General features: G+C 41.8%; 1 long non-coding RNA gene across 1 annotated transcript; it reads right to left on the bottom strand.

Moving 5' to 3' along the window:
• Positions 1–1741: 1741 nt before the first annotated feature.
• Positions 1742–3894, bottom strand: LOC122143678. Its single transcript, XR_006159309.1, has 3 exons — positions 3853–3894; positions 3662–3741; positions 1742–3562 (listed from the first exon to the last, which is right to left on the bottom strand). It is a non-coding gene; the product is annotated as an uncharacterized LOC122143678 (long non-coding RNA).
• Between the last annotated feature and the right edge of the window lie 19075 nt (positions 3895–22969).

Here is a 22969-nt window from a genome sequence, read left to right as displayed (position 1 = left end):
TAGGTGTTTGTTCAGAGCAGAACACCTATCACACGTGTGAAGTTTGGGGCAGATCGGACATTGCTTGCCTGAGTTGCAAAACATCAAACTTTGTCAGGCCGCCAGGGACACGCCCCTTGACGAAAACCTATATCAGATGTAAATTTTCGCCAGTTCTGATGTGTGTGCAAAGTTTTGTGAGTTTTGGAGCATGTTTAGGCCCTCAAAAATGCGATTTACTTTGGAGAAGAAGAAGAAGAAGAAGAAGAAGAAGAAGAAGAAGAAGAAGAAGAAGAAGAAGAAGAAGAAGAAGAAGAAGAAGAAGAAGAAGAAACTGAGCAATTCCAAGAGGGTCCTCGCACCGCGGTGCTCGGGCCCTAAATATAAAAAAAATGTCTACTGTAGAATTAAATATAGAATAGAAAATAATGTGCATGAAAGTATACTGTAGTCTTAATGCAGTGAAACAGAACATTATTGTAATTCATGCATACGATGTCCAATCTGCCTAAAACTTCACAAGTTTGATTAGAAACCTGGCCTGAAGACATCTACATGCTCATATTTACTTATAGTTATAGCGCCACCTACTGCCAACAGGAAGTGACATATTTTACACTGGTATGCACTATTAGCAACACAGTAAAATATGCCATTGTGTGCTAAACATGCCAGAAATATTCTCAAACATATTAGCAGCATTTACTAAGTGCTAAAGCATGCTATTAATACAGTGAAACAGGAAGTTGTTGTAACTCAGGCAAGCAATGTCCGTTCTGCCCCAAACTTCACATGTTTGATAGGTGGTGTGTCCTGAACAAACACCCATGCCCAAATTGAGTTATAGTCTTAGCACCTCCTGCTGGCAACAGGAAATGACATGATTAACACTATTATAGACTTCTAGGAACATATTAAAAAGTGTCAACAAGTGTTAAATAGGCTGCCAACATGCTAGAAACATACTAAAACATGCTAACAACACTTAGCTACGTGCTAAAGCATGCTACTAATGCAGTGAAACAGGAAGTTGCTGTAACTCAGGCAAGCAATGTTCAATCTGCCCCAAACTTCACAAGTTTGATTAGAGTCCTGGCCTGAAGACATCTACATGCTCATATTTGGTTATAGATATAGCGCCACCTGCTCGCAACAGGAAATTACTTGTTTTACACTAATTTAAAAAATGCAATGTCCAATCTGCCCCAAAATTCACATGTTTGGTAAGAGTCCTGGCCTGAGGAAATCTACATGTCAATATCCGGTTATATTCATAGCGCGACCAACTGGCAGCAGGAAGTTTTGCACACATAAGTGAATTTGATGCATTTATCCAACATTAACCACTTTAAAAGCATATTGCCTACCGTTCACTGTTTTCCCAACAGCCACTGGGTGTTGGTGAGCCTGGGGGTGAGGGCCTTTCATTGCTGTTTGCAGCTTTAAATTTATTCTTATATTTTTATTGTTTACTTTTATTTCATTCTTTCATACCTATATTTATGTATATTTTCATCTGTGTTGTATTCTTTAATAATTGCTCTGTCCATGGAGAGGACCTGACTCACATTTCACTGCTGGTTATAAAATCTTGAATCTGTACAAATTTCTGCACAATCATTTAATCCTGAATTCCACAGACTCAAATTGAAAGGCATTTGTTTGTGGTTAGTAAGATAGATGTATAAAATGTGTGCAATACATGGATAGTTGTGCATGCATCTATTAATCATTTTTGAGTCTGATTTCATCCCATACAGGGTATGTCACATAATTGTAATGATCTGTCCACTGAAGGCAAGTGTAGTGAGAACCCAAGTGCAGTTCATTTACAAGGTGTAATCCAAAACATCCAAACAAGAAACAAAGACTTGACTAGACTTGAACAGACTTGACAGAAACAGACTAGACTCACCAACAGCAGGCTACAACATTAACACACGACAAAGGCACAATGGCAAAAACATGACTACTTATAACAAACAATACAGGTCACATGACAAGAACAAACCAATGGGGAACAAGACACATGACTAAGACAACCAATCAGAAGATGACACAATGAACAAGAGGAACCAATAGCATGAAGACAAGAGGGCAAGGAAAGCATGACACAAACTACAAAATAAGACATGAAAACAATGTACACGAAAAAACTTGAAACAGACCTTACACCCCTCCCCCTCCCTCCTCAAGAAGGCAGCTCCAGACACCTAAACCACACAAAACAACAAAAGTCCAGGGGGTGGGATGGAGGGCCAAGCCCATGAAGAGGAACAGGATCTGGAGTGTGGAGCAAAGGCGGGCCTGGAGCTAGGAGAAGTAGTGGATCAGGATCATGAGTAAATGACAGACAATGGAGTACAGGGGGACCTGGGCCGTGGAGCAGATGCAGAGCAGTATGGAACCATGGTTGAGCAGGCCTAGCGGGGAGCCATGGCGGAGCAGGCAGAGCAGGATGGCCGATTGGTACTGGCAGAGCAGGAAGCCAAGGCAGAGCAGAGACATGGACGGACCACTTGGCTGTGACGGAGCAGGCAGAAAGTTCTTGTATGGCCTCCTTGGCTGTGACAGGACAGGCAGAGAGTTTGTGAACGACCTCTGTGGCCGTGACAAGGCAGACATTGAGTTCCGAAGCGCCCACCGCAGCGGATGCCGCCACCTCTGGGGCAGTATCTTTAACAAGAGAGGCCTCCGAGGCAGACTCGTGGACAGGAGAGGCCTCCGGAGCAGACTCGTGGACCGGAGAGGCCTCCGGAGTGCAGTGTGCAGCCCACATGCTCAAAATGGCAACCGCCATTACAGGAAGCACAGAGGTCACGGGAACAGTCTCTGTGACTGCCATGACATGGCGAGACTCAGGCGTGGCGGCCATCTTGGCCGGGGACTTCAGGCGTGGCGGCCATCTTGGCCGGGGACTTCAGGCGTGGCGGCCATCTTGGCCGGGGACTTCAGGCGTGGCGGCCATCTTGGCCGGGGACTTCAGGCGTGGAATGACCAGACTCTGAAATGGCAGCCATGATGGGACGAGACTCTGGAACATTAGCTGAGACATGATGAGACTCTAGAAGGGCGGCCATTTTGTTAAGATACTTTTGTGTGGTGGCCATATTGTGAAGAATCTCCTGAGTCACTAGCATGATGTGAGCAGGCTTTGGCTTGGCAGACGTGATGTGAAGAGAACTTGACGCATCAGGCGTGATGTGAACAAACCCTGGGGTAGCAGACATGATGTTAGCGGACTTTGGCTTGGCAGACATGATGTGATCAGGCTGTGACTTGGTAGACATGATATGAGTAAACTGTGACTTAACTGGCATGTGGTGAGCAGGTCCTGGAGTAGCAGGCATGACGTGAGCAGACTCTGGCTTGGCAGGCATGATGCAAGCAGGCTTCATAGACTCTGATGACATGAATAAATCCAGACATAACAGTTGGGATGTGAAAGTGCTCTGGTGCGGATGGTAGTGCAAAATTACAGGGTTCCTCATCAGCCATCCCAACGGGTAAGGGGTGAACCAGCCAGCAACAAAGCGTAGTCAATATATCTCTCCAGTGACCAACAAATCTTTCCCCCAGGCAACTGAGAACGAATGGGTTCATTTAAACTCACTGGAAAAATGTCCTTAAGCATGAATTCATTAAAAGCCACCAGAAAACAAAGTTCACAAAAATCACTCACGTAATCCTCTATAGGCCTGTCACCCTGACGAAGACAGTGGAGCCGTGAAACTGCTGGGCTCATGGTAGAGGTTGTGTATTCTTTTATGATTAGTGTTTTTTGGGTGATGTTTGTTGGAATACAGTTGTAGTTTTTTTATATGGTGTTATCAAAGATATAATAATTTGAAACAAAGACTTGACTAGACTCACCAACAGCAGGTCACAACATTAATACAAGACAACGCACAATGGCAAAAACATGACTACTTATAAAAAACAATACAGGTCAAATGAAAAGAACAAACCAATGGGGAACAAGACACATGACTAAGACAACCAATCAGAACATGACACAATGAACAAGAGGAACCAATAGCATGAAGACAAGAGGGCAAGGGAAGCATGACACTAACAGCATGAAACAAACTACAAAATAAAAGACATGAAAACAATGAACAAGAAACAAAACCCAAAACAGACCTTACAATAACCTGCTTTTTAGAATACCCCCCCGGGGCCTGTTCTTCATACGTTGCTTATTACATCCGAGATGAAATGTCACATCCAAGATGATATCATCGCAGTAATCAGTATCTTGCTAATTCGGTTTTTCGAACGCACCTGTTGTTGAAGATTAGTATGGCTAGATTGAGTTATCTGAGATAATTGCGCGTTCATGGGTTGGTTTAAAAGGGGTCATGTATCGATACTCGAAACCATGATCAGCAATGCATTTTTATTTCAGTGTAGTAATTAGCAATTCATTTAATATTATATTTGTACAGATTTGTTATGTGACAGCATTAAAGTTTCTTAAGGGTCAAGATCATGTTATCTGCATCTCCTGCACTCCATCAAGCCACTCCCATAATAGGTGTCATCACTCAAATTAATGCACGACTCTACATTATCTGTATAACATGTGTAATACAATTATGAAGTAATTATTTTGCGACGAATACATTTTGCAGTGAGTAAAACTGTCTGTGTCTATAGTATTATAGATTACACAACATTATTATATTATCGTTAAATTAATTTTTAAATGATTATTATTCTCATTTATTGTCCCTGGATCAGTAGTATACTCTTGTAATAAAGGAGCAGTGGTAGCAGACAGAATTTAAGTACCAATTCTGCTTAAAAATATGCAATCTAATCCTGTTTACATGAAATAAACCTGCTCCCTAGTCTGTCAAACAGGATTAGATTGCATCTTTTTAAGTGGAACTGATATTTAAAATCTATTCCAGCCACTGCTACTCTATTACAAGAGTACTCTACTGATCCAGGGACAATAATTTAAAATAATATTAATTAAAAAATTAATTTGAAAATAATATTATAATGTTGTGTAATCTATAATACTATAAACACAGTCAGTTTTACTCATTGAAAGATTTATTTGTGATAAAATTAAAACTTTATAATTGTATTAGAATATTACACACAGTTAATCTGAGTTGTGCATTAATTTGATTGGTGACAACTATTATGGGAGTGGTGTCAGTAAGCAGACTCGGAACTCAGAGGTAAGTGAACTCAACAGCAGATGTATTAGAAGAGCAGAGGAGAGAAGATGGAAGGCCAGTTCTCCTTTGGCCAGACGAAACCAGCAGTTCAATTCCAGGCTGCAGCAAAACCACATTGTGCAGAGGACTTATCTTGTTCCTGTGGTCTTGTCGCGGTGGCCGTCTAGGAGACAAGGTCTTCACTGGCTGATCCACCAACTGGGCTGGATACGTACTGGATCCGGGTGACTGCAGTGACCATCTGATCTGGATACAGACTCAATCTGGGGGCTACAGTGAGCTGGGAATACTAAAGAAACAGACTAATATTAGAATAGATTCCATTTTTCTAATGATGTAGCAAGTACATTGTGTGTTATTGGAAGTATTCCCAGTGCCGGTTGTCCTAATTAATGCAGCCTAAAAATCCTTTAATGGATTTGAATATTAGAAATATTTAATAGGGAGCCAGTGCAGTGTTGACATAACCTGGCTAATATGGTCATACTTCCTGGTTCTAGTAAAAACTCTAGCTGCTGCATTTTGGACCAGCTTGAGTTTGTTTATTAAGCGTGCAGACCAACCACCCAATAAAGCATTACAATAATCTAACCTTGAGGTCATGGAAGCATGAATTAACATTTCTGTATTTGACATTGAGAGCATAGGTTGTAATTTATATATATATATATATATATATATATATATATATATATATATATATATATATATATATATATTTGAGATGGAAGAATGCAGTTTTATAAATGCTAGAAACATGGCTTTCAAAGGAAAGATTGCCATCAAATAGCACACTTAGGTTCCTAACTGATGACAAAGAATTGACAGAGCAGCCATCGAGTCTTAAGCCCTATTCGGACGGCTTAAACTACGTTTGAGTTTCGATTCTTACCACATGACGTCTCCAATTTTCATGTACCAATTCGCATGGGACTAACATCTCCATGTTTATTACAGAGGTGGGAGGGTCTGTTTTGTGCATCTGGGGGTCACAGAGATCACGCGCTCTGTATGCGTGCATTGCATATAGTCATTCGGATTGATTACCATTAGTATTATTACACAATAAATACTAAATAGCTAGTATAGCAAAACCATTTTAATGTGTGGTTTCTTTAGTTTAACTTGTTTTTTTATTTGTATTTATTATTATTTTATTTTTTATTTTTTATTTTTTTTTGTAGTAGGCTAAACCCATGTTTAATTTTCATAAAGGTACATCTGTAATTAAAACATTATGTAACTGTGCATAAATGAACGTGAGTAATCTTACCTGATGCTGATATTACAATAGCCAGTATTAATAGTTTACGTGATCTGGCTCTTGATTTTATTATTTTTATTTTTTTTATAATTACTATTTCTTTGCCGGGAAGCAAATATATCAAACATGCATGCGGTGAAAGTATTATATTTAAGAGCATCTACGGTAATTCACATTGGCCAAAACAGACAAGGAAACGCGTTGTGAAATAAAATATCGCCGGAAATCACAGACATTCGCATTCGGACGGGATTAGTTTTCTCAGAGGATCACTGAGTTTGCTGAAAAACAGTAGGTAATTTGCTCTGGAATTATCACAGAGGTTGTGTGAGAAAAACACAGACGTGGCAGATTCGGACATGTAAAGGTAGAAAAGTAATGCCCCTAGTACTGGGCCTTGAGGTACTCCATACTGCACTTGTGAACGATATGATACCTGTTCATTCACTGTTATAAATTGATGGTGGTCAGATAAGTATGATTTGAACCATACTAATGCAAAGAAATAGTTTTCTAGTATATTAAAAGAATGTTGTGGTCAATAGTGCCGAACGCAGCACAAAGATCCAAAGGCACTAATAGAGAGATACAACCATGATCTGATGATAAGAGCAAGTCATTTGTAACTCCAGTGAGAGCAGTCTCAGTACTATGATACGGTCTAAATCTTGACTGGAAATCCTTAAAGATTTTTTCTCGAAGAAGGAATGTAATTGTGAGGATACTACCTTTTCTTGTAACTTGGACAGAAAAGTGAGATTTGAGATTGTTCTGTAATTAACTAGTTCTTTGGGGTCAAGTTGTGTTGTTTTTTTTGTTTTTTAATGAGAGGCTTAATAACAGCCAGTTTTAAGGTTTTGGTGACATGTCCTTATGACATTCACGGATTAATAATAGTCAGAAGAGGATCTATGACTTCTGGAAGCACCTCTTTTTGGAGCTTAGATGGAATAGGTTCTAAAATACATGTTGTTGGTTTAGATGACTTAACAAGTTCATACAATTCTTCCTCTCTTAAAGTAGGGAATAAGTGGAATTGTTCCTCAGGGGATCTATAGCGCACTATCTGATGTGATACTGTAGCTGACGGATGCATATTTACAATTTTATCTCTAATAGTTTCGATCTTGGAAGTAAAATAGTTCATAAAGTCATTACTGCTGTGCTGTTGGGAAATGTCAACACCTGTTGTGCTTTATTTTTCGTTAATTTAGCCACTGTATTGAATAAATACCTGGGGTTATGTTAGTTTTTTCTAAAAGAGACGAAGAGTAATCAGATCTACCAGTTTTTAATGCTTTTCTGTAGGATAGTGTACTTACCTGCCAAGCAATACAAATACCTCTAGTTTTGTTTTTCACCAGCTGTGCTCCATTTTCCGGCCTGCTTTCTTTAGGGTACAAGTGTGCTTATTATTATACCACAGTGTCAGACTGTTTTCATTGAACTTCTTTAAGCGTAAAGGAGCAACCATATCTAAAATGCTAGAAAAGAGAGAGTCCATAGTTTCTGTTACATCATTAAGTTGTTCTGACCTATTGGATATGCTGAGGAATTGAGATAAAGCAGGAAGATTGATTACAAAGCAGTCTTTTGTGGTAGAAGTGATGGTTAATCCAGACTTGTAACAAGGATTAGAATTTACAGTTTTAGCTATATGAAGTTTGCACAAGACTTGATAATAATCTTTGATATCATTACTTGGCTACATAATTTCAACACCATCAACATCAATTCCATGTGACAGTATGATTTCGACAATGAGTAGGTCCTGACATGTGTAGAGTTCAAAATGTCTATGAATGCTGATCCCAACACATCTTTTTCTTTATCAACATGGATATTATAATCACCTACAATTAAAACTTTATCTGCAGCCAGCACTAACTCGGATATAAAATTAGCAAATTCTTTAATAAATTCTGTATGGTGCCTTGGTGGCCTGTATACAGCAGCCAGTACAAACATCACAGGGGATATATAAACACTTGTTTCTCTGGATAATGTATATGAATCACCAGTACTTCAAACAAGTTGGAACAACTGAAGCCCACCCTCTGTGAAATACTGAAAATATTGTTATAAATTGAAGCAACACCTCCCCCTTTACCTTTTGGGCGTGGCTCATGTTTATAAAAGTAATCTTGGGGGAAGACTCATTTAAAATAATGTAATCATCTGATTTTAGCCAGGTTTCTGTCAAACAGAGTACATCTAGTTTATGATCAGTGATCATATCATTTACAAAAAGTGCTTTCGTAGAAAGGGACCTGATATTCAATAAGCCAAGCTTTATTATTTGTTTATCTGTATTACATCTGTTTTTTATTTGTTGAACATCAATTAAATTGTTACTCTTAAATTGGTTTGGAAGTTTTTTGTATTTTCTAGTTCGGGGAACAGACGTAGTCTATATAGTGTGATATCTAGGTGAAATAGTCTTTATGTGCTGAGAATTAGCTGATTTCTGTGTTGTGAGTTGACTAGCAGACAGTCGGTTTAGCCAGTCTGTCTGCTTCCTGACCTGGGCCTGAGTTAGTCAAGTGCAAACTCTAAGTCTATGTGCCATATTTTAAGAGAGAAGTGTGGCACCACTCCAGGAGAGATGAAGACTCATCTCTTTTCAACAGTTCAAGTCTGCCCCAAAAACTCGTTCAATTGTCTTTAAAACCTATGTTATTCTACGGGCACCACTTAGACATCCAGCCATTGAGTGATGACAGTCTGCTGTGTATCTCATCACCACGGTAAGCAGGGAGGGTGCCAAAACATATTACAGTGTCTGACATCGTACTTGCAAGTTCACATACCTCTTTAAAGGGGTCAAATGATGTTTTTTTTAAAGATCATTATTTTGTGTATTTGGTTTAACAGAATGTTTTGACATGGTTAAAAAACACATTATTTTTCAAATACTGTATATTATTGTAGGTCCTCTATGCCCCGCCTCACTCAAACGCATTGTTTTCTACAAAGTCCCTCCTTCTGTCAAGCGGAGTCTGCTCTGATTGGCCAACTGACCCAGTGCGTTGTGATTGGCTGAATACCGCAAGCAACACCCCTTTCCATAATCGCGAGCTTCATCTTTCAAAATAAATGTAAAGACAGTTAATAATGTCCTTAGTTTTACCATCAGTTCAAGCCCGAAAGGGAAACAGAGTGTTTGCCAGACACAGTCATAATGCTTGTATGTGTTTGAAGTACATAAGTTTGCAGTACTCTCTCTCTCTTTCTCACACACACACACAACAGGCAAATCTCCGCATTTGAACAGTCAATAGTAAATACTTTAATAACAAAACATACTCACAGTAGCTGATTCAGAAGCGCCAGATTGTTGTAGCAAAGTCAGAATTACCTCCTAGGTTCACAAAACAGTCATCCATAAAATGCGTTGCTGTTCTGTTGTAAGTAATTTTAAAGCCTCCTAAATGCATTTACTTTCAGAAAGCCAAATAAAGTGCTTTTGCTTTTGCCTAGATACACACAGCATCTCCCTGACATGGCTGCTTCAACACTAACTGCAGTTACTGAAACCATGCCTTCTTTCTTTGCATGAATATATATTATATAATATTTCCAAATAGTGACGTAGAGATGTGGGAGCATGTTTGAATGAGCCATTTTAGGGGGGCGTGGCAGAGTCTTAACATTTATAAAGAATATCTCTTTGGATTTGAGACTTTAGTCTTTGCAACTTTACAGATCTTTTTTATGCACCAAGAGATTGTAACATTCCAAAGAGAAAGGAAAATTTGAAATCACATCATATGACCCCTTTAATGTTTTTTTTTTTTTTTTTTTTCAGTGATCTCCGACTGGCGAAGTCGAACATCATTAGGGGCGTGAATAACAGTTTTACTGAATTTATGTTTAGCATTAGCCAGCACTTTTAAATTTGCCAAGATGTCAGGCATTCCGGCTCCCGGTAAATATTGGACTATGATGGCTGGTGTCTCTATTTTCACGTTCCGTACAATAGAATCGGCAATAACTAGAGCAATTTGATCAGGTTTCTCAGTGGGTATGTAACAGAGTGGGGAGAATCTGTTCAATGTTTTGATTGGAATGGAAAAGTGGTGATTTGACCCGCGACTATGCCGCCTCACAGTCACCCAGTTGCCCTGATGCAGAGGCTCTGTAACCAGAACCGAACAATGTACAGTCCTGAACTAGTCACATCTAAAGCCGTATCTACAGCCCTCACATTCTTACTGTCCTCAATTAATGTTTGGATGATTGTGTCTTATCTTGAATCCTTCTCTGTCAGCCTAACTATTTCCCTGCATTTATCACATGTGAACCCCTCGTCGCCGACAGAGAGAGCTAAACTATTCATGTGGCAAGCAGTGCAAACAACAATAGCAGAAGAAGACATTTCTCACCATCTATCACATGGAATCGATGTTGATGGTGTTGAAATTTGCAGCCAACTGATGATCTTGCAGATCATTATCTACTTTTGTGCAAACGTCATATAGCTAAAACTGTAAAATCTAATCTTTGTCACAAGTATGGGAGAACCATCACTTCTACCACAAAAGACTGCTTTGTAAGTAATCTTCCTGATTTATCTCAATTCCTCAGTAGATCCAATAGCTCAGAACAACTTGATGATATAACAGAAACTATTGACTCTCTCTTTTCTAGCATTTTAGATATGGTTGCTATTTTTTGTTTTTTGTGGATTATTTGTAGCTGTATTTGAATGTGGTATGTTTAGTTGTTTGTAATTTTTGAGTGATTTGCCCAGAAAATGGAGTGCAGCTGGAGGAAAACAAAGCTAGAGGTATTTCGTATTGCTTGGCGGGAAAGTATGCTATCCTTCAGAAAAGCATTAAAAACTGGTAGATCTGATTATTCTATAGATCACCTGAGGAACAATTCTACTTATTCTCTATTATAGGAAAGGAATAATTGTATAAATTGTTAAATCATCTAAACCAACAACATGTATGTTAGACCCTATTCCATCTAAGCTCCTAAAAGAGGTGCTTCCAGAAGTCATAGCTTCTTTTCTGACTATTATTAATTCATCGTTGTAATTAGGATATGTCCCCAAAACCTTCAAACTGGCTGTTATTAAGCCTCTCATAAAAAAAAGAACAAAGAACAACTTGACCCCAAAGAACTAGTTAATTGTAGACCGATCTCGAATCTCCCTTTTCTGCTCAAGATACTAGAAAAGGTAGTATCTATACAATTATATTCCTTCTGAGAGAAAAATGGTATCTGTGAGGATTTCCACCCAGGATTTAGACCGTATCATAGTACTAAGACTACTCTCATTAGAGTTAAAAATGACCTGCTCTTATCATCTGATCATGGTTGTATCTCTCTATTAGTGCTATTGTTTATTAGTAATGATTTTGATACTATTGTTGAATGATTTATTTTGAATAGAATGTTAAACTTTGTTGGCATTAGTGTAAGTGCATTAGCATGGTTTAAATCATACTTATCTGACTGGCATCAGTTCATAGCAGTGAATGAAGAAGTATCATATCGATCACAAGTGCAGTATGGAGTACCTCAAGGCTCAGTACTAGGGCCATTACTTTTCTACCTTTACATGTTACCCCTGAGAGATATCATTAGGAAACACGGTATTAGCTTTCACTGTTATGCTGGTGACACTCAGCTCTATATAACTTCGCAGCCCGGCGAAACATACCTATTTGAAAAACTAATGGAATACATAGTCAATATAAAAAGTTATTTCTGCTAAAGAAAACAGAAGAAAAAACAGAGGTGTTAATTATTGGACCTAAAACCTCTGCATGTATTAACCTAGAACACTGTCTAAGACTCGATGGCTGCTCTGTTAATTCTTCGTCATCAGTTAGGAACCTAGGTGTGCTTTCCCTTGAAAGCCATGTTTCTAGCTTTTGTAAAACTGCATTTTTCCATCTCAAATATATATCTAAATTGTGACCAAAGCTCTCACTGTCAAATGCAGAAACGTGAAAGCCCTGTATTATTTAGCACCTCAGTATCTGAGGTCTTTGCAACTGCATGCTGATGGAGTTTTGGTTCCTTGCCGCTGTCGTTGGGAACACTTAATATCCAGCAATATTGTCGACTTGATTGCACAGATACTATTTAAACTGAAGTGAGCTGGATGAAAACATCACTGAATTCAATGATGAACTGCCTTTAACTGAAAATTTAGTGTTTACTATTGTCATTTTGCATTATTGACACTATTTTCTACTATCTGTATTGTTAAAAGCACTATATAAATAAAGGTGACTTGAAGAATGATTCTGACTTACCACTGTTGTTTGATGAACTCGTGAAAAACGGTGTGTGAGAGAAAAGAAACAGTAATAGATGCAAATAGAAACGTGAATGGAAACTTGAATGAAAAGCTAACCGGCTAACGAATACTAATGCACTGTAACTTAGGCGCGCTGCACTCGCAATTTAAAATTTAAAGCGAACAATCAAATTAGCCAGATTAGTTTGATAGATAATATTGGATATATGGTGGAAATTAAGTTTATATTTTATCACTTTAGACAACAAAGAGTGATAGTAAGATAACGATTCAACAAAAAAGCGAAGCTACATGGAGCTACAATCATAAACCACCATCTTGTGTGCGTTGGAGCTGATTACTGTGGTGACAGAGCTCCTCTGACATTACCCCTTCCTCCAGGGGCGGCTCCTGGTGCCCTACGACAGTGACGGCCATGGCCTCTGTGTGCAGGGCACTCATGGTGTTTTCGGTGGAAATCCTCTAGCAGTGAAGGGTCTAGAATGTCATCTCGGTCCACCCAGGACCTCTCCTTCGGCCCATATCCTTCCTAGTCGATGAGGTACTCCAGTCTGCTGCTCTGTCACCGTGAACTCAATTTCCTTGACTTGGTAGATGGAGGATTCTTCGAGGATTTCAGGAGAAGGAAGTAAGTCTGGTTCGGTGGGTTCTGGTGCAGAAGGAGAAAAGGAGTGAGATGTGGAATGCGGGATGAATATGATAGGTAGGTCTCAAGTAGGTAGGTAACCTCATTGATCTGCCTCTGTATTGTGAAGGGACCAATGTAGCAGGGACTGGACAACCGGACTGTATCCTCGGGCTGATAGGCTGGTGGAATGGAATGGCGGTCATTTGCAAAGGTCTTATGTCTCTGCACTGCCTGCTGGAGGTGGACGTGAGCCGAGTGGACTCGGACTCTCTCGCACGAGAGATGTGGACTCTCTCGCTCGGAACCAGTAGTCCACAGCTGGAACCTCCTACAGCTCCTCCATCCAGGGGAAGAGCGGAGACTGGAAACCGAGTATTCATTGGAATGGGATCAGCCCGGTGGCTTCACAGAGTTCGGAGCATACTCGGCCCATGGAAGGAAGCGGTTCCAGCTGTGCTGATCATCCTGGCAGTATGACTGGAGGTACCGTCCGAGCTCTTGTATCTTGCGCTCAGTCTGGCCATTTGTTGAAAGAGATATTCTGCAGATATTCTGCAGTCGGGAAGCCCTTCAGGGGGATTAGTTTACATGCCTTGGAGAACCAATCTACGCTTCCACTGCAACCACAAATAAGGCTTGTGGGTCAGGATGATGAAGGATGGGGGCCATGCTGAAAGCTTCCTTGAGTTGAGAGAAGGGCTTCTGGGTTCCAGGACAGAGACTTGGGCTTACCACGGAGCATGGAGGTGAGGGGGGTTGGTAAGGATGCTGAAATTGTTGATGAAGCGTTGGTAGAAGTTTGAGAATCCCAGGAATCATTGCAGTTCCTTCATTGACTGGGGTAGCGGCCAATCTGTGATGGCTTGAACCTTCCCCTGGTCCATCTGGATCCCTTCAGGGCTGATGACATGATGGAACTCGCACTTTTCTAGCTTCAGGTAGAGGTGGTGCTTTCTGAGTTGTCTTAGGACCTGCGTCATGTGATGGTGATGTTCGGCCAGGTTCTGGGAGTATATCAGAATATCATTTGGTAAGGCTTGTATTCCTGCTAGAAATCTGACAAAAAGTTCATTATTTTCCATAATGTAATGATAAAAATTTAAACTTTCATATATTTTAGATTCATTGCACACCAACTGAAATATTTCAGGTCTTTTATTGTTTTAATACTGATGATTTTGGCATACAGCTCATGAAAACCCAAAATTCCTATCTCAAAAAAATTAGCATATCATGAAAAGGTTCTCTAAACGAGCTATTAACCTAATCATCTGAATCAACTAATTAATTCTAAACACCTGCAAAAGATTCCTGAGGCTTTTAAAAACTCCCAGCCTGGTTCATTACTCAAAACCGCAATCATGGGTAAGACTGCCGACCTGACTGCTGTCCAGAAGGCCATCATTGACACCCTCAAGCGAGAGGGTAAGACACAGAAAGAAATTTCTGAACGAATAGGCTGTTCCCAGAGTGCTGTATCAAGGCACCTCAGTGGGAAGTCTGTGGGAAGGAAAAAGTTTGGCAAAAAAAACGCTGCACAACGAGAAGAGGTGACCGGACCCTGAGGAAGATTGTGGAGAAGGACCGATTCCAGACCTTGGGGGACCTGCGGAAGCAGTGGACTGAGTCTGGAGTAGAAACATACAGAGCCACCGTGCACAGGCGCGTGCTTTTGAACCAGAGACAGCGGCTGAAGCGCCTGACCTGGGCTACAGAGAAGCAGCACTGGACTGTTGCTCAGTGGTCCAAAGTACTTTTTTCGGATTAAAGCAAATTTTGCATGTCATTCGGAAATCAAGGTGCCAGAGTCTGGAGGAAGACTGGGGAGAAGGAAATGCCAAAATGCCTGAAGTCCAGTGTCAAGTACCCACGGTCAGTGATGGTCTGGGGTGCCATGTCAGCTGCTGGTGTTGGTCCACTGTGTTTTATCAAGCGCAGGGTCAATGCAGCTAGCTATCAGGAGATTTTGGAGCACTTCATGCTTCCATCTGCTGAAAAGCTTTATGGAGATGAAGATTTCGTTTTTCAGCATGACCTGGCACCTGCTCACAGTGCCAAAAACCACTGGTAAATGGTTTACTGACCATGGTATTACTGTGCTCAATTGGCCTGGCAACTCTCCTGACCTGAACCCCATAGAGAATCTGTGGGATATTGTGAAGAGAAAGTTGAGAGACGCAAGACCCAACACTCTGGATGAGCTTAAGGCCGCTATCGAAGCATCCTGGGCCTCCATAACACCTCAGCAGTGCCACAGGCTGATTGCCTCCATGCCACGCCGCATTGAAGCAGTCATTTCTGCAAAAGGATTCCCGACTAAGTATTGAGTGCATAACTGAACATAATTATTTGAAGGTTGACTTTTTTGTATTAAAAACACTTTTCTTTTATTGGTCGGATGAAATATGCTAATTTTTTGAGATAGGAATTTTGGGTTTTAATGAGCTGTATGCCAAAATCATCTGTATTAAAACAATAAAATACCTGAAATATTTCAGTTGGTGTGCAATGAATCTAAAATATATGAAAGTTTAATTTTTATCATTACATTATGGAAAATAATGAACTTTTTCACAATATGCTAATTTTTTGAGAAGATTAGATTAGATTAGATTCAACTTTATTGTCACTGCACATGTAAGGTACAAGGCAACGAAATGCAGTTAGCATCTAACCAGAAGTGCAATAAGCAGTAAGTACAGAATATACAAGGTCTACAATGTGTACAAGAACTATACAGATAAGTATTATGGACAAAATTTACTGCATGATATACAGATAGGTGTACTATGAACATATTATACAGATGAATATGTGAAGTGTATGTACACTATAGGCAGAACTATGAACATATGAACAATTTAAACTATTGCAATGGAAAGTAAAGTGCATAGAAAATATTTCAGTGTGCAATGGATTATTCAGTGTTCCTGGATGAACAGACAGTAGTGCAAGTAATAGCAAGTTTGTTGTTTTTGCTTGTTGTAAATAAATAAATAAATAAATCGGTCAGATGTAGTGATGAGGTGGGGGAGGAGTCTGTGTGTATGGTGTGGGGGGTGTAAGAGGGCAGAGTTCAGCAAGGAGACAGCTGTAGGGAAAAAGCTGTTCCTGGATCTGCTGGTCCTTGTCCGGAGGCTCCTGAAGCGCCTCCCGGAGGGCAGGAGGTTAAACAGTCCATGGTCAGGGGGTGAGAGGAGTCCTTAAGAATGCTGCGAGCTCGACGTACACAGCGTTTCCTCTGGATGTCCTCAATAGCAGGAAGTGGTGTCCCTGTGATGCGTTGCGCAGTTTTCACCACCCTCTGCAGTGCTTTGCGGTCAGCCACCGTGCAGTTCCCATACCAGACTGTGATGCAGCCTGGTCAGGATGCTCTCGATTGCACACCGGTAAAAGTTCACCACTATGGCTGAAGACAGCTGGTTCTTCTTCAGTGTTCTGAGGAAGAAGAGGCGTTGGTGAGCCTTCTTGACCAGGCTGGAGGTGTTTGTGGTCCAGGACAGGTCCTCCGTGATGGTGGTTCCCAGGAACTTGAAGCTGGAGACACGTTCAACAACCAACCCGTTAATGTGGATGGGGTCATGCGTGCTTCCTTTCTTCTTCCTGAAGTCCACAATGAGCTCCTTTGTTTTACTGGTGTTAAGGAGCAGGTTATTGTCAGCGCACCATGTGGCCAGGTGCTGAACCTCCTCCCTGTAGGCAGTCTCATCGTTGTCACTGATGAGGCCAATCACCGTGGTGTCGTCTGCAAACTTAATAATGGAGTTGGATCCATGCACAGGCTTGCAGTCATGGGTGTAGAGGGAGTAGAGAAATGGGCTCAGCACACATCCCTATGGTACGCCGGTGTTAAGAGTGATGGTGGAGGAGCAGGTGTGGCCAGACCTAACATGCTGAGGCCTGTTGGTCAGAAAGTCCATGATCCAGTTGCAGAGGTAGGTGTTAATGTCCAGGTTTCCAAGTTTTGTGGTCAGCTTGGAGGGAATGACGGTGTTAAATGCTGAACTGAAGTCAACAAACAACATCCGTACATATGTGTTGTTACTGTCCAGGTGTGTGAGTGCAGAGTGCAGCACTGTGCATACTGCATCCTCTGTGCTCCTGTTTTTCTGCGGTAGGCAAATTGATGTGGGTCCAGTGTGGGTGGGAGGCAGTCTTTGAGGTGTGCTAGGACCAATTGCTCAAAGCACTTCATAATGATGGGTGTGAGTGCTACAGGGCGGTAGTCATTTAAGCACATCGGGGAGGAGTGTTTCGGTACTGGCACAATGGATGTGGACTTAAAACATGTTGGCACAGTTGCTTGGGTGAGGGACAGGTTGAAAATGTCTTTGAAGACCCCTGCAAGCTGCTCTGCACATGCTCTAAGCACACGTCCAGGAATGCCATCCGGGCCGGCAGCCTTGTGTGCATTGATCCGGCTCAGTGCAGTGTGGACATCTGAGGAGGTGAGTTTGAGAGGTTGGTGGTCTGCTGAGTGTGTGGTTTTGGTGGCCGTCTCCTTGCTGTCGCTGTTGAAGCGAGCATAAAAGTCATTTAGCTCATTAAGGAAGGAGACGTCCGTGACCATTGGAGTGGAGTTGCATGGCTTGTAGTCACTGATGGCCTGGATGCCCTGCCACATGCGTCGGGGGTCAGAGTTGGAAAAGTGTTCCTCTACCTTCAGCTTGTAGCAGTACTTGGCCTTTTTGATGCCCCTTTTCAGGTTAGCCCTGGATTTACTGTAGGCCTGCACGTCATCTGACCTGAAGGCAGTGTTGCGGGCTTTCAGCAGAATTTGCACCTCCTTGTTCATCCATGGCTTCTGATTAGGGTATGTTATGATCTGTTTTTCTGATGTAACACTGTCAATGGTGGTGTTGATGTAAGTCAGTACAGAGGAGGTATAGGTATCAATGTCCGTGTGAGAGCCACAGGCAGCCTGAGAAGCAAACATACTCCAGTCCGTGTGTTGAAACCTGTCCTGAAGTAAAGAGTCTGCTCCAGCTGGCCACACTTTGATGATCCTCACTGATGGCTTCACACGGTTGATGAGGGGTGAATACTTGGGGGTGAGAAACAAAGAAAGGTGATCAGACTGTCCGAGGTGGGGGAGGGGGGTGTCGCGGTGTAAGCTCCATCAATGTTTGTGTAAACATGATCCAAAGTTTTGTCTCATCTGGTGTGGCAGGAAACATGCTGGTGAAATTTGGGGAGCACTGTCTTTAATTTGCAGTGATTAAAATCACCCGCGACAATAAAAGCAGCCTCCGGGTGAGCAGTCTGTTGTTTACTAATAGCTGCGTGAAGTTCGTTCAAAGCAAGCTTGGCATTAGCATCCGGTGGAATATAGACTGCAGTTATTATGGTGGAAGTGAACTCCCGCGGCAGATAAAAAGGTCTACATTTAACCATGAGAAACTCTAGGTTAGCTGAGCAGTGTCTCCCAACAATGACAGTGTTCGTACACCAGGCTTTGTTAACATAAATGCACAATCCACCACCTCTTGTCTTGCCGGAGTCATCTGCTGTTCTATCTGCCCGGAGCGTGTAGCGTCCGGCTAGCACAATTGCATTATCGGGTACGTCGTTGTGTAGCCATGTTTCTGTGAAAACCATGACATTGCAGTCCAAAAGTCTCTTACTGTGGGTGATGCGAAGTCGTAACTCATCCATTTTGTTCACCAGTGACCGCACATTAGTGAGGAAAATGCTGGGTAAAGAGAGCCGGAGCGGTGTTAGCTTTAGCTTAGCTCTTAGACCTCCGCGCTTCCCCCGCCTTTGTTTACGATCTCGACGCCACCTGCGAGCACTTCCGCCCGGCCGGGTAGAGTGCGTAGCCTCGGTGTTCTGGCGATCTCAGGGATGAGTCGAAGATTGGTGATAAAACTGTTGGAAAAGTCCTCACCGATATCCAAAAGCTCCCGTCGGGTGTATGATGTTAAAGCAAAGCTGTTCAGTACGAACAGACCCGAGATGAGCAGGAAAAATACTGCAAAATTGCAAAAACTGGAGAGACGCTGAGCCTGGCGATGTGTACGCGCCGCCATCTTGGTCAGAAGGACCTGTATATCAGGGGTCGGCAACCATTTCGGCATGACGTGCCATTTTTAATTTTTCTGGTTAACCACTGTACCATCCCCCCTCCCCCAATGCATTCTGTTTTATACAGAATGCATTAATGCTTTGTACAGTACACACACATTTTTAAAACAATAAAAAAAACAATAGGCCTATTTGATTTTCATGCAAATAGTTTCTGAAGATTTTTTCATAAATAGTTTTTTGAACTTTTCAAAAGTTTCTTGGATAACAGATATACATTGTGACCGAATGCATTAAAACATTCACCGTTCTATATTAATGCGCTGCTTTAATTGATGCGCGCGAGCACACACACACACACCGCTTGCACCCAGAGATGTGACATTGCGCTGTGCAAAAAGTAACATTCAGAAGCTCAAAAACTTGCTGTCAGCACTGCCACGTGACTTTTATTAATAGATACTGAATCGCTACATTATATTTCTCAGCAAGAAGGGGGATAAAATCGCTGTTTTTAATTGTTTGTAGAGAGAGAGACAGACAATTTCTGCCTGAAAGACTCAGAAGGTGAAGATGAAATGCAAAAGTATTTATTTACAAAACCAATACAAAAAGAACAAAATTATTTTGGTGTAGGCCCCATCTGTAGCTTGAATCAGACAGTGTAGATTTCAGCTATCCCTACCGAAGACTAAGGCAGGGCAGAGCATACCCCAAAAGAAAGAAGAAAATTAAATACCCACCAGATGAAGTACTTCTTACAAGATCCTAGAACATATCGACAAAAGAAACAATAAGATTTAATCAGTCATAATTAAAGTGATTATTAAAGCATTTAAGAATGCCAGACAGTGATAGAGGCCACCATAGGCCAGGTAGTCATAGAGGCCAGGAAAAAGGCTGGATATTGATAGAGACCACGATAGGCTGAAGGTCTGGAATTCATGGCAGCTTTCATTGGCCAAGGCCCGCCCATGAAGACGTTTGACCGACATGTCAAACAACCAATCACGGTTTGTTTTGTTCATAGTCACGTTTCGAGGCGTGGAAATATCACCACAATAACATACTGGTGTGTAAAACCCTTTGACATTAAAGATTCTATGCCGTGAACTTTAAATAATTTCACATACTTTTAAAAATCCAGCGTTTAGCTGATCCTGATAAGCACTCACAGTTTTAAACACGGGGGCCTTCTTCTTTTGTAGGGGGGTTTGGCACCACGGTAATCTTTGTTTCCAGTGGAACATTAAAGAATGTGACACACGTCTCGCAGAACTCTTGTAGAATTTAACCAATCCCATGACAATTACAACACTCCTGAAGTGTTTCCACTTTTATGTCCCATATGCATCAGACGTTTAGCCAATGGTCCATGGGCGTGACGTCTGAGGCTGAGACTTTGCCACAGAAAAGTGGGAACGGCCCCGATAGGCCTTAAAGAAAAGCCACGAAGGCCGCAGAGAAAAGGCCTAGCTAGGCCACAGATGGAGATGCCCAGATGGGTCATAGTGAGAAACCCAAGAGGCCGTAGAATGAAATGCCTCAGTATGCACAGAGAGGAAGGCCATGTAATTAGACCACGGTGGGAAATGCCACAAGATGGGTAACAGTGGGGAAGGCCACGAAAGGCAGGCCAAAGAAAGAAAGGCCAAGTTAAGCCACAGTAAATCATAGAGGTTGTTGGGAGTAATATGAAGAGGTATTGTACCACCACCATTAAATGCATTAGATTACCTTGATGAAAGCTTGATATTCCTTGAGATGTTTAGTGGTTCAGGTCTAATGTGGGATTCAAATGTGGAGGATGACCATCTTCTCAGTAGCTTGATATCTGATGTTTGATCTCCAAGTTCAACAACAGTAGTGGCCAGTGTACAGAAGCGTTGACAGACCGCAGCTTCTAAAGGTGACTACATGGAGCTGAACCTGCCGCAGAGAGAAAGGCCCTGATAGGCCGTGAGAGAACGGCTACAAGAGGCCGTAGAGAGTATAGCTGCTAAGGCTATGACGGTACCCTGCGAGAGGCGGTGAAAGAGTAGATGTAATCAATAGGTGTGACACCACCACCAGTATTTGCTTAATTTACCTTAACACACGCATTACATTTTTTAACAAAACACATACATATTTACAAACGAATGACTGTATGAGCCATCTAATGACAGGCCGCATTATGCCATTTAACGCAAAGACAGTGTAGTTCATGTAATCAGAAAAGCCATCACAGGCCAATTTTGTAAAGGATAATAATAGTTACTGCCTGAAGGTCACAATAGGCTGAATTAAGCGAAGGCCGCTATTGGGCGAGTAATGTGGAGCCTCGATGGGCCATGTAAAGTGAAGGCTGCAAATATGTTGATAGGCAACGTACATTTCTATAAACTATGTGATGTGAAAGACTTGTGTGTAGATGACCACGATAGGCCATTGTATGTGAAAAACCATGATAAACTGGACATGGGGAGCATGTGAGAAGTAATCACCACAAGTACTTTGTTAAGAGTATTATACTGTACCTTGAGCATTACGTGAAATAGTTTAGAGTCTGATCTTGACGGACATCCGCTGAGGGCGATCATGTACATAGCAGCTTGATGGCAGATTACAGGAATTCTAAACCACCGCATTGAGTAAGAAAGGTCATTAGTTTAGGTTAATTGATAGAGGTAGAATTAGGGTTCTAGCAGCAACATAAGAGCATATACATAGATACATAATCTTTTCACAGATCTTCAACAGATCTCTGGAGTTGTGTGAAGTGCCTTCCTGCTTCAAACGCTCCACCATCATCCCCATTCCAAAGAAACCCAAGATTACAGGACTTAACGACTACAGACCTGTGGCTCTAACATCTGTCATCATGAAGTCGTTTGAAAAACTGGTTCTGTCTTATCTGAAGGACATCACTGGACCCTTACTGGACCCCCTGCAGTTTGCTTACCGAGCAAACAGGTCCGTGGATGATGCAATAAACATGGGATTGCACTTCATCCTGCAACATCTGGAAAAAACAGGGACTTATGTGAGGATCCTGTTTTGTGGACTTCATTTCGGCTTTCAACACCATCATCCCAACAGTCCTCCAGACCAAACTGACCCAGCTCTCTGTTCCTAGCTCTATCTGTCAGTGGATCACCAGCTTTCTGACAGATAGGCAACAGCTAGTGAGACTGGGGAAATTCATGTCCCAACAGCTGCTCCACCAACACTGGTGCCCCTCAGGGATGTGTTCCTCTCCCCACTGCTCTTCTCCCTCTACACCAACGACTGCACCTCCAAAGACCCCTCTGTCAAGCTCCTGAAGTTTGCAGACGACACCACACTCATCGGTCTCATCCAGGACGGTGACGAGTCTGCTTACAGACAAGAGGTTGAGCAGCTGGCTGTCTGGTGCAGTCTTAACAACCTGGAGCTGAACACGCTCAAAACAGTGGAGATGATCGTGGACTTCAGAAGAAACCCCCCTGCACTCCCCCCCACTCACCATCATGAACAGCACTGTGGCTGCAGTGGAGTCATTCAGATTCCTGGGAACCACCATCTCTCAGGACCTGAAGTGGGACAATCACATTGACTCCATTGTTAAAAAGGCCCAA

The sequence above is a fragment of the Cyprinus carpio genome, unplaced genomic scaffold, assembly GCF_018340385.1.
Source record: "Cyprinus carpio isolate SPL01 unplaced genomic scaffold, ASM1834038v1 S000006481, whole genome shotgun sequence".
In the NCBI taxonomy this organism is placed as follows: Eukaryota; Metazoa; Chordata; class Actinopteri; order Cypriniformes; family Cyprinidae; genus Cyprinus; species Cyprinus carpio.
The sequence above is the reverse complement of the archived record's forward strand: the minus strand, read 5'-3'. Positions and strand labels throughout refer to the sequence as shown.